The sequence below is a fragment of the Rhyacophila brunnea genome, unplaced genomic scaffold (genome assembly GCF_057557595.1).
Source record: "Rhyacophila brunnea isolate RB1 unplaced genomic scaffold, BYU_Rbru_1.0 scaffold_17, whole genome shotgun sequence".
Taxonomy (NCBI): Eukaryota; Metazoa; Arthropoda; class Insecta; order Trichoptera; family Rhyacophilidae; genus Rhyacophila; species Rhyacophila brunnea.
In genome coordinates this window covers 2084815-2096944 of record NW_028232827.1, presented here as the reverse complement: position 1 = coordinate 2096944, position 12130 = coordinate 2084815, and the positions used below count along the sequence as shown (strand labels likewise).

Genomic DNA, 12130 nt, shown 5'->3' with positions numbered 1-12130 from the left:
TTCTTATTTATATATCGTAGGTATGAATAGGTTATAAATAACATTCAGTCACATAACATTGAAATAAACACACGATTTTTTAAACCTTTACAGTATAATTACGTGCTTAACAAAATAAAGATTTGTCGAGAATCTTAATTTCAAATGAAGGTTTATAACATAGTTATATTTTTTTTATAAAACCACAGTAATTTGATTGTTTTTAATGGTGATTTTTGCATAAATTGATGAAAAATGATGATGTGTTGAGTATTCAATTACTTAGTATAAAATGCACTCATGACTAAGACTAAAATATTTGATTGAAAATTCTACATAATTATTTTCAACATTTCAAAAAAAATATCGATGCTTATTTCCAGTATTGTAAGGACGATGAATCATGCCAAAACATTTAAAATATATACGTGGCTATGTAAATAACAAATATTTATACACTGGAATTCATAAAGAATTAAATGAGTAGGTACTTACTACATGCTGCAGTATTGGGTCATATAGCAAACACAACGTCACGCAAACTCCTTCAGTCCATCACCTTGCGTCTCCCGCCATGTGAAACCTGCAGCAAGTTGATCGTGCCAACGAGCCCGAAACGTCGAGTGAAGAAGGAAGAAGGACACACGGTGGAAACCCAAAAATCTACTACGATAAAAAAACAACCGTGGAAGCCTCAAACATTATATAGCTAAGGATTTAAATGAGTGTAAAGAATTAGGTAACGCCTTCATGAAGCAGTGGATTGGTCACAGGGAACAAGAATTGAACTGAAATACCTAACCTTTATTTCACACTATACGGTTTTAACCGTACGGAAAAAATCGAATGGTAAACATCCGAATTGGCAACAAGTTCACGGGTGTGGAGTTACAGGCAACCGATCTTGACTAGAATAATATGCGGTAAACAATCTTAAGTTTATCTCTCAGTTTATGCACTGACGCTCATTCAATATTGGTGTATTTGAAGGTTGCAACACACACTATTGCACGTCAATAATGTGTGTTTCATTTTCCTAAGACACTCACACATTCAAAACCCTGCTTCTAAATGTGGTGTATTGGGGTAGGTATAGTATAGCTTATCTGAATTATATTTATTAATCTTTTCTGTGATCGGTCCCTTATAATGATGATGATGAATACTGTGAGAAATCCGAATGAAAATCAAGATAAAACAGTCTGAGAATAAAACGACACGCCGAAAACCGCGGTTTAAAAAACTGGGTTTCCCGGAATTCTAATAAGGCGTACATAATAATATATTATTCTATATTATTTGTGTTTCACTTACACTGAATATTAAGTCATCGCACGATAAAAATGCAGCGGCGTCGTAACGCTGCATTTATAATCCACCATCCTTGAGGCGTGCATTTTGGCGTGGCGAAAAAAATGTCCTTGGGACAGAGAGGACGATGTCCTCTTTATTGTATTTCCTCCGCTCCGATGAGGACCCACTAATTTTTTTTACACTCTTTGTATGTGTAAGTTTTTTGCACGCATACATGCAAAGCTTAAGGACTAAACTGTGTGTAGGGCATTGGTTGGTGGGCTTAGGACAATGTCCGATGTGGTGCGCGTGTATTGGTGCGGCGCTAATTTGCTAATAGTGTGTGTGTAGTGGTTGGTTTGGGATTGTGTGCGTTTGCCCATTGTCGAAATAATGTGTGAGGTTTTTTCGTGTTCGCATTATGGGTTGTTGAAGGGGTAGTTAACAAGCGGGAAGCGAGATGAATTAATCACAGAACTTTCTTACTATGAACTATTCATTTTTTTCGAATATGTATTACTAAGTTTTTGGTTCAAATTTGAATTTAAAAGCTCCATGTAAGACCACTCGGTCGAATAATGAAAGATGAGAACTCAAATCCCACTCAGTCTAACGTTTTCCTATGTTTTTTGAGGTTTTTCATAATAATATTATGTATTTATAATAATGAGACTTATAATTACCTACTTAAGTTATTTTAATTTTACAATACTGCATGACATAATAAATAAATTTGGTTAATACCTGATGCCATCTCCTATGTAACATTGATTTACACAAAACAAATGATCGCTTTTCTTTGACAAAGATTGAAACACCTGCGATAGCATTGTTTTTAGATCCAATTAACACGAGTCATAGGCGGATCGATAGCTCAAAAGATAAAAGCACTTACCGGATAATGAAAAATATGACTTGGAATCCTATCCGATACAATTTTTTTGTAATAGATAATATCGTCACCTCAATACTACAACTAGATAACTTTATTTTAACTGTTTTTTAAGAAAGCTATTAAAATGTTCTCTACAAAATGTACTGTATTAAGATATTAGATAACTTAAAAATCATGTATGCATTAAATAAATAAAATAATAAATATACAATATTTTTCAAACAATTGAACATTGATCAATTGTTACAAATTAGACAAGCATAATTTTTATTTTAAATAATAATGATAGCCTTGATTTATGTTAATATCCCAACAATGACAAAATCAGAGTTATCTTGTTGTAGTATTGAGGTGACGATATTATGTCTATAAGGTTTTCATAATTTTATGTTTTTAATTCTTAATTCATAATTTTTCTTGTTTAATAATAATAATAATTCAAAAATAATTAAGTACTTAATAATAATTATTTAGCTGGTATTATAAAAAATAAAATTTATAATTTTTGGTAAGGAGCCTTAAATATTATTTATTTATTTAACCAAGTTTAATTACAATAACTATTAATTTATAATATATAAACCTCACATATTTACGTAGTTGATATTATAATATCACTGGAAAAATATAGAATTTAACAAACAAAAAACACCTACTTATATTAAAAGGTTCACCTTTCATGATCCATAGAGAGAGATCTATTTTCCATTTGAATAAAATGTTTTTGCGAGGGTTTAGTTTTATTTCAATGCGATTTTGTGTGTTTTTAATATTGTTTATTATTTATACATATATATTGTGGTAGATTTATACAAGGGTTAAATGTGTGGGTAGTCCGGGCTAAACCTGTCCATGTACATACGAAAATTCAAATAATGGTCTGCTATTTCAAATATACATCATTCGACAGTCTTTTTGAAACTGCGAGAAGTATTATATTATAGATCTACATTACTTTATAGAGTTAAATTATTATTTAGTTAAAAGATTATAATTATTAATTGTATAAACAGTAAACATATACAAATTATTTTGCATTTTAGAGAAACTATCATGATTTTCCCTTATTTATAATAATATATGGTAATATACCAAACATCAAGCAAAATTAAAAGTTTACAGAAGAGATAAAAAAAACTCTTTGAATTGCCGATAACAGGGGTTCGTAATTGTTATTAGGATGTATAATAGGTACCCACGTACTAATTATCAGACAATATACATTAGAGGTTTATACAATAAAAATACAGACCTACAAACTTATCTGAAGAATGGGATAGGGGAGCCACTGCCGAAAACTACCCAATCAAAGCTCGTAACTGGACAAAATCTGACATTCAAATGAAATTTTCAAAATGGCGTCCTATGGTAGTTTGTAGTTCCATTTTGGGCCAGTCTACGGATGAGTTTGTAGGTCTGTACCTACTTATATCTTAGTTCTGGTGACATTTCAAATATCGAAGGGTTTAACTAAACTGTGAATAATAATATTATAAATTATCAGAATGTTTAATGAAAATTGAAGAAATCAACAAGAGAATCATGTCTGCGAATAAATGCTACTTTGGCCTGTTAAGACATTTTAAGTCCCGCATACTATCTCGCCGAACTAAAAGCACTCTTTACAAGACACTTGTAAAACCAGTGCTCACCTACGCATCGGAAACCTGGACATTAACTCTGCGAAATGAACGAGCCCATAACATCTTTGAAAGAAAAATTCTCCGCCGTATATATGGACCGATCAGGGATGGCACCAATTGGAGGAGAAGATACAATGCTGAGCTCTACGGGCTGTACGAAGATTGCAATGCAGTTCAATCAATTAAGATTGGGGGACAGCGATGGCTAGGTCATGTGCACCGTATGAATGACGATGAACCGGCAAAGATAGTGATGTCCAGCAATCCAATAGGGCGTAGAAAAAGAGGCAAGTCTGGTTGAATGGAGCTGCCAGTGACTGCCATATTCTGATATTCTGGAGGTACCGAATTGGAAAGCGGCCACACTGGATAGGTACAGGTGGAGGAAGCTGTTGTAGGAGGCCAGGACCTACACCGGGTTGTCGCGCCCCTGATGATGATGAACAGAATGTTATCATGATGATGATGATATTTTGCGAATGAAAGCCGCAAAGCAGGTTTAAAGATAAATATCTCGAAGACAAAGGTAATGATAAACCTTGATAATGACAGAGCTTTGTTGAACCACAGGTCCAAAACCAAATCTCATCAATGAACTTGAGGTTTTAATAGATAAATATGATTCTTAGTTGATTTATAGATTTCTAGAATTTGATTTCTAAACTAACAGATCCATTAGTTAGCGTGACCGTTTTAAAGGTGTAGTCACGCATGTGTGAGGGCACTGTCAACCGTTTGTTTGGCATCGTGATAATAAAACATTCACACGAAATGTAAACATTAATTCATTTTGATTATGACTTTGCAAACTTTAATTTTAGTGTCGCGATAATTCAGCATTAGAGCCTCGCTTCGCGTACCGGGGAATCCTTTTAAAAAATATTATAAAAAGCTTTTTAACTATAAAACGGAGCGCGAATTGCGAATAATTTTATTACTACGCGCCTTTTTACACTAAGCAGAGAGAGGCAGAAACGTTGTCTGTTTTTAGGGGGCGAGAGGTCAGTGACCCGGCTCGTTTTCCCGGCAAATTTGGCAACGCGTAGTTTTTAAAAGCAACATAGATAATCCTACATATATAGGTAGGTATATCAAATAAGTGATATACATTTTTAATTTAACTCTCAATAAGCTGATTGTGTCACAAACTGTATGGCATATTGCACCATTTTGTTGGAACCACATATTGTATAGATCAAACTTCATCACTTCATTAAGAGGGGACATGCTCGTCGTAGGTCAAAATTGAGTTTTTATTGTATTTTCAAACCATGATCCTGGACACTCCTTAAACGTTGTAGATAATCTATTTATATAATTTTGGAGCCTTATTATCCCTCATATTTATTTTAAACATTTGATGACTGCATAAAGTATTTTTGTTACATAAAATAGTATTCTTTTAAACCTCTCGCTCTAATTTTTTAGAATATAGTCATATTTCGGTGCATAACTGTGCGGTGGTGTTAAGATTTTTTACATTTATTAATTTTTAAACGCATTTATAAAACCATTAGTATAATTTATGACGAGATAATCTTCAAAATTATATAAATAGATTATCTACAACGTTTAAGGAGTGTCCAGGATCGTGGTTTGAAAATACAATAAAAACTCAATTTTGACCTACGACGAGCATGTGGGCCGTTAAGACGGTATTTCAGTGAAACGGCAAATAATTTTCAACTATAGATGCGACGAAATTTTGGACTCGCTGACAAAAAACATAATTATTCAAAGTCTTCCCTTTCTCATAGAAGGTACAGCAAAGAAAAAAAGAATATAACTGGCACAACTAATGGGAAGACAAGGTATGTTGTCACATCACGTATCAGGTTATTTCAGTCGGAAAAAATTGCAGGTGGTTATTTTTAAAAGTGGCCTAATTGAAAATATATAAACCGATATCAGAAAATAAATGAAATAAGAAAAATAATAAATCCAGCTAACAAAATCTGTCAATACAAACCTCTACTCTGTGGAGGCAAATAATATGGTCCTATTAGGATCGGACATGGTCGAAAAAAATATTTCTAAGCTTAAATTTAATAAAGCTTTTACTTAAGACGGTACTTCAGTGAAACGGAAAATAATTTTCAACTATAGGTGCGACGAAATTTTGGACTCGCTGGCAATCGGAGAGCAAACAACGTCGAGCTGTGAACACGTCAATTTGTTTTGTAATGGCGACGGTGGTATTAATTTTAAATCGTATAAAGATGACTAAAAAACGTTTGACCATTTACTTGAAAAAGAAAATATGTCAATGAATATATTATTATTATTGTTACTAATAGAACAATAAACAGAACATTGAATGGACGCATGTTGGATTTATATGACAAATTATATTTCTTTCAGCACTCGTCATTTTTACAATCCGCGCATCGCCTAGCCACGATCTTTTAAGACCATGCTTCAACTGAGGTATAGCCTTAATTCATGTCAGAAAAAAAATCTATTGACAGTAACTGCATTATTTTCGTTTTCAAAAAAAATATGGTCCAATTAGACTTCCAGACCATAAACTACAACAAACTGTTAACAAATTCTTGTGGATGTAAAGATGTTTTAAGAATGGCATGTGAGTTTTCATTATGTACTCCAAATTCGATAATTATGCTTATTTACGAAATCATTTCACAAAAAAGAGCTCCATCGTCACAGATGTTTTTTTCATGAAATAGTGGGTCAGTTTCAAGTTGCTCCGCGCATCATTCTACATAAGACTGCTTTCGGCCGCTACGGCAGCTACCTAGGGTAGGTTTGTATCGAAGTATTACCACTTATTAATTATAACAATTACAATAAGTTAGCTGTCTAAACAGTCAAAAGTGTGTATCTCACTCCAAAATTTAGCGAAGTCAAGAGAAGTGCTGTTAAAACATAGCATTTATTGTAACAATTACAACTAACTTAAATAATTACTTGATAGGCAATATGTAGGAATATATTATAAATTGACTACCGGCTAGACGTATGTGAATCTACTCCTACTGGACTAAGTATTGGGATACATAGCAGAAATCAACACAATCATACAAAGGCTTCAAGTAATGTGGTACATTTCACGCACACAACACATACAAACAACCACACATGCATTTTTAAAAACACATACACTCAATATGATAACCGTTGTCATACTATCTCCTGATCCTTTTATATAATATGTCTACATTATTTCGGCGCGCTGGATTCGTCACGTGGTCCCATGGTCTGAGCATCCGACTCTCGTGGTATCACAATTTTCTAGTCGAATTTGATTCGCGGTTGGGAATTAGGTACTTTTTTATATTTGTTTTAGTGCCAGTTATTTTTTTCCGTATAATATTATAATATAAGTACTTAATATACTTATTATAAAAGATAAAATATAATATTTTTTGTCCAGTAAAATATTGAAAATGAACAAAATACCGACTGTAAATATGGCTGTTCTAGGACTTGTTTTCAGTTATCTACCATAGACATCCTTCGCCACTGGCAGGTAGTAACCTAACATAATTGAATAGCGTAAAGCTTAGAAAAATGATATTATGTTGTTAGATTGGTACTTAACTTAGTTTTTCTCGCAGCTAGCTTTAAAGTATATATAAAAAACGTTGAATCCTTTTGAAAAATTAATATACCCGATAGGATATTTAAATTGGAAATTTTTTCTGTTGAATTATTATGCTCAATATTCTCAAACTTGTACTTGATATGAAGTAAATAAAAAACAAACAAACAGATATAGAATACTGAAATGACATTTTGACATTTCATTTTGATTTCGCACGTATATTTATTAATAATTTAGTTGCTAGGACCACCCTCTTAGCAACCAATAATAGTCTTTTACTTTTTAAGGATTTTTCTGAGATAACTTTCCATACAAAACAGAATTAACTGAAAATGAATTCAAAGGGGGGACGGGAGACGGCTTCAAAATTATGTAAATAGATTATCTACAACGTTTAAGGAATGTCCAGGATCATGCTTTGAAAATAGCATAAAAGTTCCATTTTGACGTACGCTGAGCATGTGGGCCGTTAAAGATGGCTAAAAATATTAAAAGAATGCATTGGCATCGTGTTATGATAAATTCTAAAAGTTTCAAATGACTAGCCTAGAAGTTACTTCAAAATCGATTGCAAGATTTGTACTGGACAAACAACCACCGGACAAACAAGAATACGAGCTAATAAAAACGTAATAAAATAGACTAGTGGTCGGTGCTTCGTCGAGGTGTACCAACAGTGCATACGTACATTTTGCCACTGAGACAAAAATAGATATGACATAGATTTAATTTCGATTGACCTTGCATCGCTTTTGTACAGTTTTAGAATACGACGTGGTCATATATGATATATATATATATATATATATATATGATTATAGGAAGGACAGTAAGCACTTGATAGCTTTTACTCTTAAAATAATATAAAGTTATTTCTCTTCTTCTTCGGCCATCTCCGATCCTCATAAGATCATATGAGCCTCCATGGAGTAAAAGTTTGTATTAACAGATTTTTACGAAGAATGGATGTCAGCTACTTGCTCAACCTACTAGGTTCATACTCTGACTTACTTCAAATTGAAAAACACTATGTGTCCTTGCCAGACCCAGGATTAGAACTTAGTACCCACGACGCTATAAACCGGCGCTTAAGTTTAGCGGCCATCGTGGGGGTACAATAGATGTTAGAATACTTACTTACTTACTTACAGACCGTTCAGGTCCATGGCCGACTGCACAACCGTCTTCCAAACATCTATATCCCAAACTCTCTCTATCCAATCGATCACACTCAGCCTCTTTCCGTCTCTCTTGATGTTATCCGCCCATCATAGGACAGGGGCTGAGTGCCTACAGAGGTTCCTTCATAAACTTTATAGTGAACTTTAGATCCATCGTATCTAACATCGCGTCCTCAAGACCGCGGTAGTGATCGTGGCCAAAGTGATTAGGTGTCTTTTCACAGGTATCTCCTAACCTTTCTTTCTTTCAACCATGTCCGATCTTAGAGTGGAGGTTTGTATTGACAGATTTTTCTTTTACGAGAAATGGATGTCAACCACTTGCCAAACCTATTAGGTCCATACTACATACCAGACTCATACACAAATTGAAAAAACAATATGTGTACTTGCCAGATCCAGGATTCGAACGTGGGACCCACGACGCAATAGGCCGACGCTTAAGCCACGCGGCTACCGTGGATATAAGAAATTCATAAAATTTATCATGGCAATACCATATATTTTAACAAGCTTATATAAAAGAAAATGTGACATAATTAAAGAAATCTAGTAAATTATATAACACGACAGGTAAAAAAAATCACCTGCCCCCTATTATAAAAGTTAACCCATTAGATATAAATAATGATTATTATTCTGTGTTACACGACCGAAAAATATTATTCATTTTTGTGTTTATTCTATTTTAATTTTGCGTACTATTTTTATCACGAGCCTCTTTTCAAATATTAATTATGTAACACGCCTACTAAATTGTGCCGCACAAAAGAAGTTTGTAGAGAATTGTTTGACATTTTTTTTTCAATTATTTATAGGAAATTGTAAATAAAAATTTGTAATTAACTAAAAATTCACTGCATTTATGCGGGTTCTTTTTAATGTACAACATTAATTGAGTGTTTTGTGTGTTTTCGTGTTACATTATTGTTGTTACTTTTCCTTCTCGCTAGTATTAGAAAGTTTGGTCTAATTTAACAATGACAGTTGGAAATATAATCTCTTATGTACGGTATGTTTGTCCTTTTATCGACCTTGGATGATATCGGAATGCCTCGAGACAAAATGATTACACTGTCGAGTTACGTAATGTTTCACATTTCACAAAAGACATCGCATAAATAAATGTGTACAGCATGGAAACTCGTGTTCCGAAGGAGACTACCTGCATAATATTAAAAAATATATATATAACGTAAAGACATTTCAGATGCAGAAATCGTGTAACCAATCTGGAAATAACTTTTTTTTATTATAAATACGGCAGCCCCGGTGTCTACCGGCAGCGCCATCCCCTGCAGTGTCTATTTTTGAAAGTTTACGCAACTCTCTCTCATTCAAAAGTAGAACGTTTTGTTTTGGTACGAACATCCAATTACATCACAATGCGAAAAATATTATTAAATTAAAATAAAATAATATTGAATCAGTTATACAACACTTTTACCAGCCTTTAACGAAAATAAATACAAGTACCTATTATTAAACATGCTATTATTTGAACGAAATAAAAGTTTCGGCTATCGTTTTGAAACCTTTCAAAAACAATTAATAAAATTATAAACAACTTTACCTTATATTTTTGTCATAAATTATCTGTACCATCTCTTACCGGTCTCCTGCATCCATGGTTGTCAGCAACCACGAGGCAGAAGAAAAAAAATTTGCGCTTACTCGGTTGATTGCGGCAACCAGCGGGTTACCGGAGACTGATAAAACAAACCGCACTTCACGAGGAACCATCAATAAACTTACCTCAAAGTAACCAATATTTTTTTCTTCCGGCGTGATGCAGTCTTATATTCTTATCATGACCTGTGGCTGACGGCCTCAAAGCATTCAACAGCTCGTCAAATGATCTTAGTAACATTCTAACTTCCTCTACTTCTTGAGGAACAAAGCCACTCCAACAATATCTTCCACTTCCATCTCGAGACTCAGCCGGCGTGATACTGACAAGATTTTTCTTATTCGGTTGCCCTGTTTGTTTCTCGTCTTTGGTCGCACACTTTCTGGATGCTGGAAGCCATAAAGTTTGACTGGTTGTCGTGTCGTAACCACGTGCGTAAATGCCGATTGCCTTTCTTATGTTTCTTGGGTGATAGTATAAAAAGATCCTAAGGTATAAGAGAAAACATATGAATATGTCTAAGACAAGTAGATGTATTATACAAATTCGCAAAAAAGCAAATTATAAATTTGAAAAATCGGAGGATTCGTTTATTTTAATCAGGTCGTGAAAGAATTATTATAATATAATTATTTTTCTGTTTTAACACTACAACAGGCCGGGAGGCCCAATGTCAGTAGTGTAGTGAAACAGTAGTATTAATATAAGTGAAACAATCGGAAGCATCCAGGCTTTAATAAAATTATATAAATATATTGTGACCTCACCAGGAATCAAACTCAGAGCCCTCTGAGCCACCATACGCACTGGACTACGAGGGCCGCGAAGAAAACTTTAGCCCACCCACCAGCCGTTGTGTAGTATTGCAGCGGCTGGCCGTCGTAATGGGCGGAAGATCCAACAGTTCACAGTCATGACAACGATCCGCAGATATACAACTAGCTAGACAGAATCAAAAGATCATTATTTGGCTGCTAATCTACACTCGTATTAGTTCAGCACTACTATAGATTAGCAACATGGCTGCTCTCATGTGTTGAGCGTCGTGAGTGATTACTTTGTTTTTCCCGCGCAATAATACTGTGTCCCGGTCGACTGGTATAAGTAAGAGGGTATGTAAGTTAGTAATCAAATTATGTAGATAGTGTTCCCGGCCATTTATGTCGAGAAAGAGGATTTTTACGATACATAGAAAACGTCTGGACATCCTAGCCATGTCAATGAAACAGTGGCAAAGGGTGGTGGTTGGCTATTAAGTTCAGAAATAAATGGTGCACAATACACTTTAACGGTCATAAGTATTTGTTTTTATTGAACTAAGACTACTATTTATATTATATGGTGTTGGTTAGTTTTTAAAAATCATTTAAATCCTGCCTAAACCAAACCAAAATAGTTTTAGTATACTTTGGGCGATACGACAAAATTGTGCACTTCACTCATTCATGCTTATTTGTTTTCATTGAATTAAGAATACATATTACACATGTCATTGGTTAGTTTTATAAAATTCTTTAAGCCTTGCCTAAACCAAACCACTCTAGATAAAAAATATTATTCTATCTATAAAATATCCAAAATTATGTATGATTTAATGGCATAATTTAGGATATTTTATAGGTAGACGAGTATTTTTTGACTATTAACTATTATGGTTTGATGTCGCATGGTTTAATTGAATTTAAAAAATTAACCAACGCCACCTGTATATTGTAGTCTTAATTCAATAAAAACAAATACGTATGACTGACAAAGTTTAATGTGCACTATTTACGGCGGATCTTAACAGCATCCCTCCACCCTTCGCCGTTGCAATGAAACGTAGAATGGAAAACATAACAAACATTTTTTTTTTGGGAAGGTAGAAGGCAAACGAAAAGCTTGTCGATCTCGTTCACAATGATGAAGGTATAAGAGATTTGGGAATGGCTTTGGACATACCTG

The 12130-nt window shown here is 33.9% G+C and overlaps 1 protein-coding gene across 1 annotated transcript in view; it reads left to right on the top strand.

Annotated features, from left to right (window-relative positions):
- Window positions 1-12130, top strand: part of LOC147073548 (uncharacterized) — a 309140-nt gene that overhangs the window by 281429 nt on the left and 15581 nt on the right. The window lies entirely within an intron of this gene.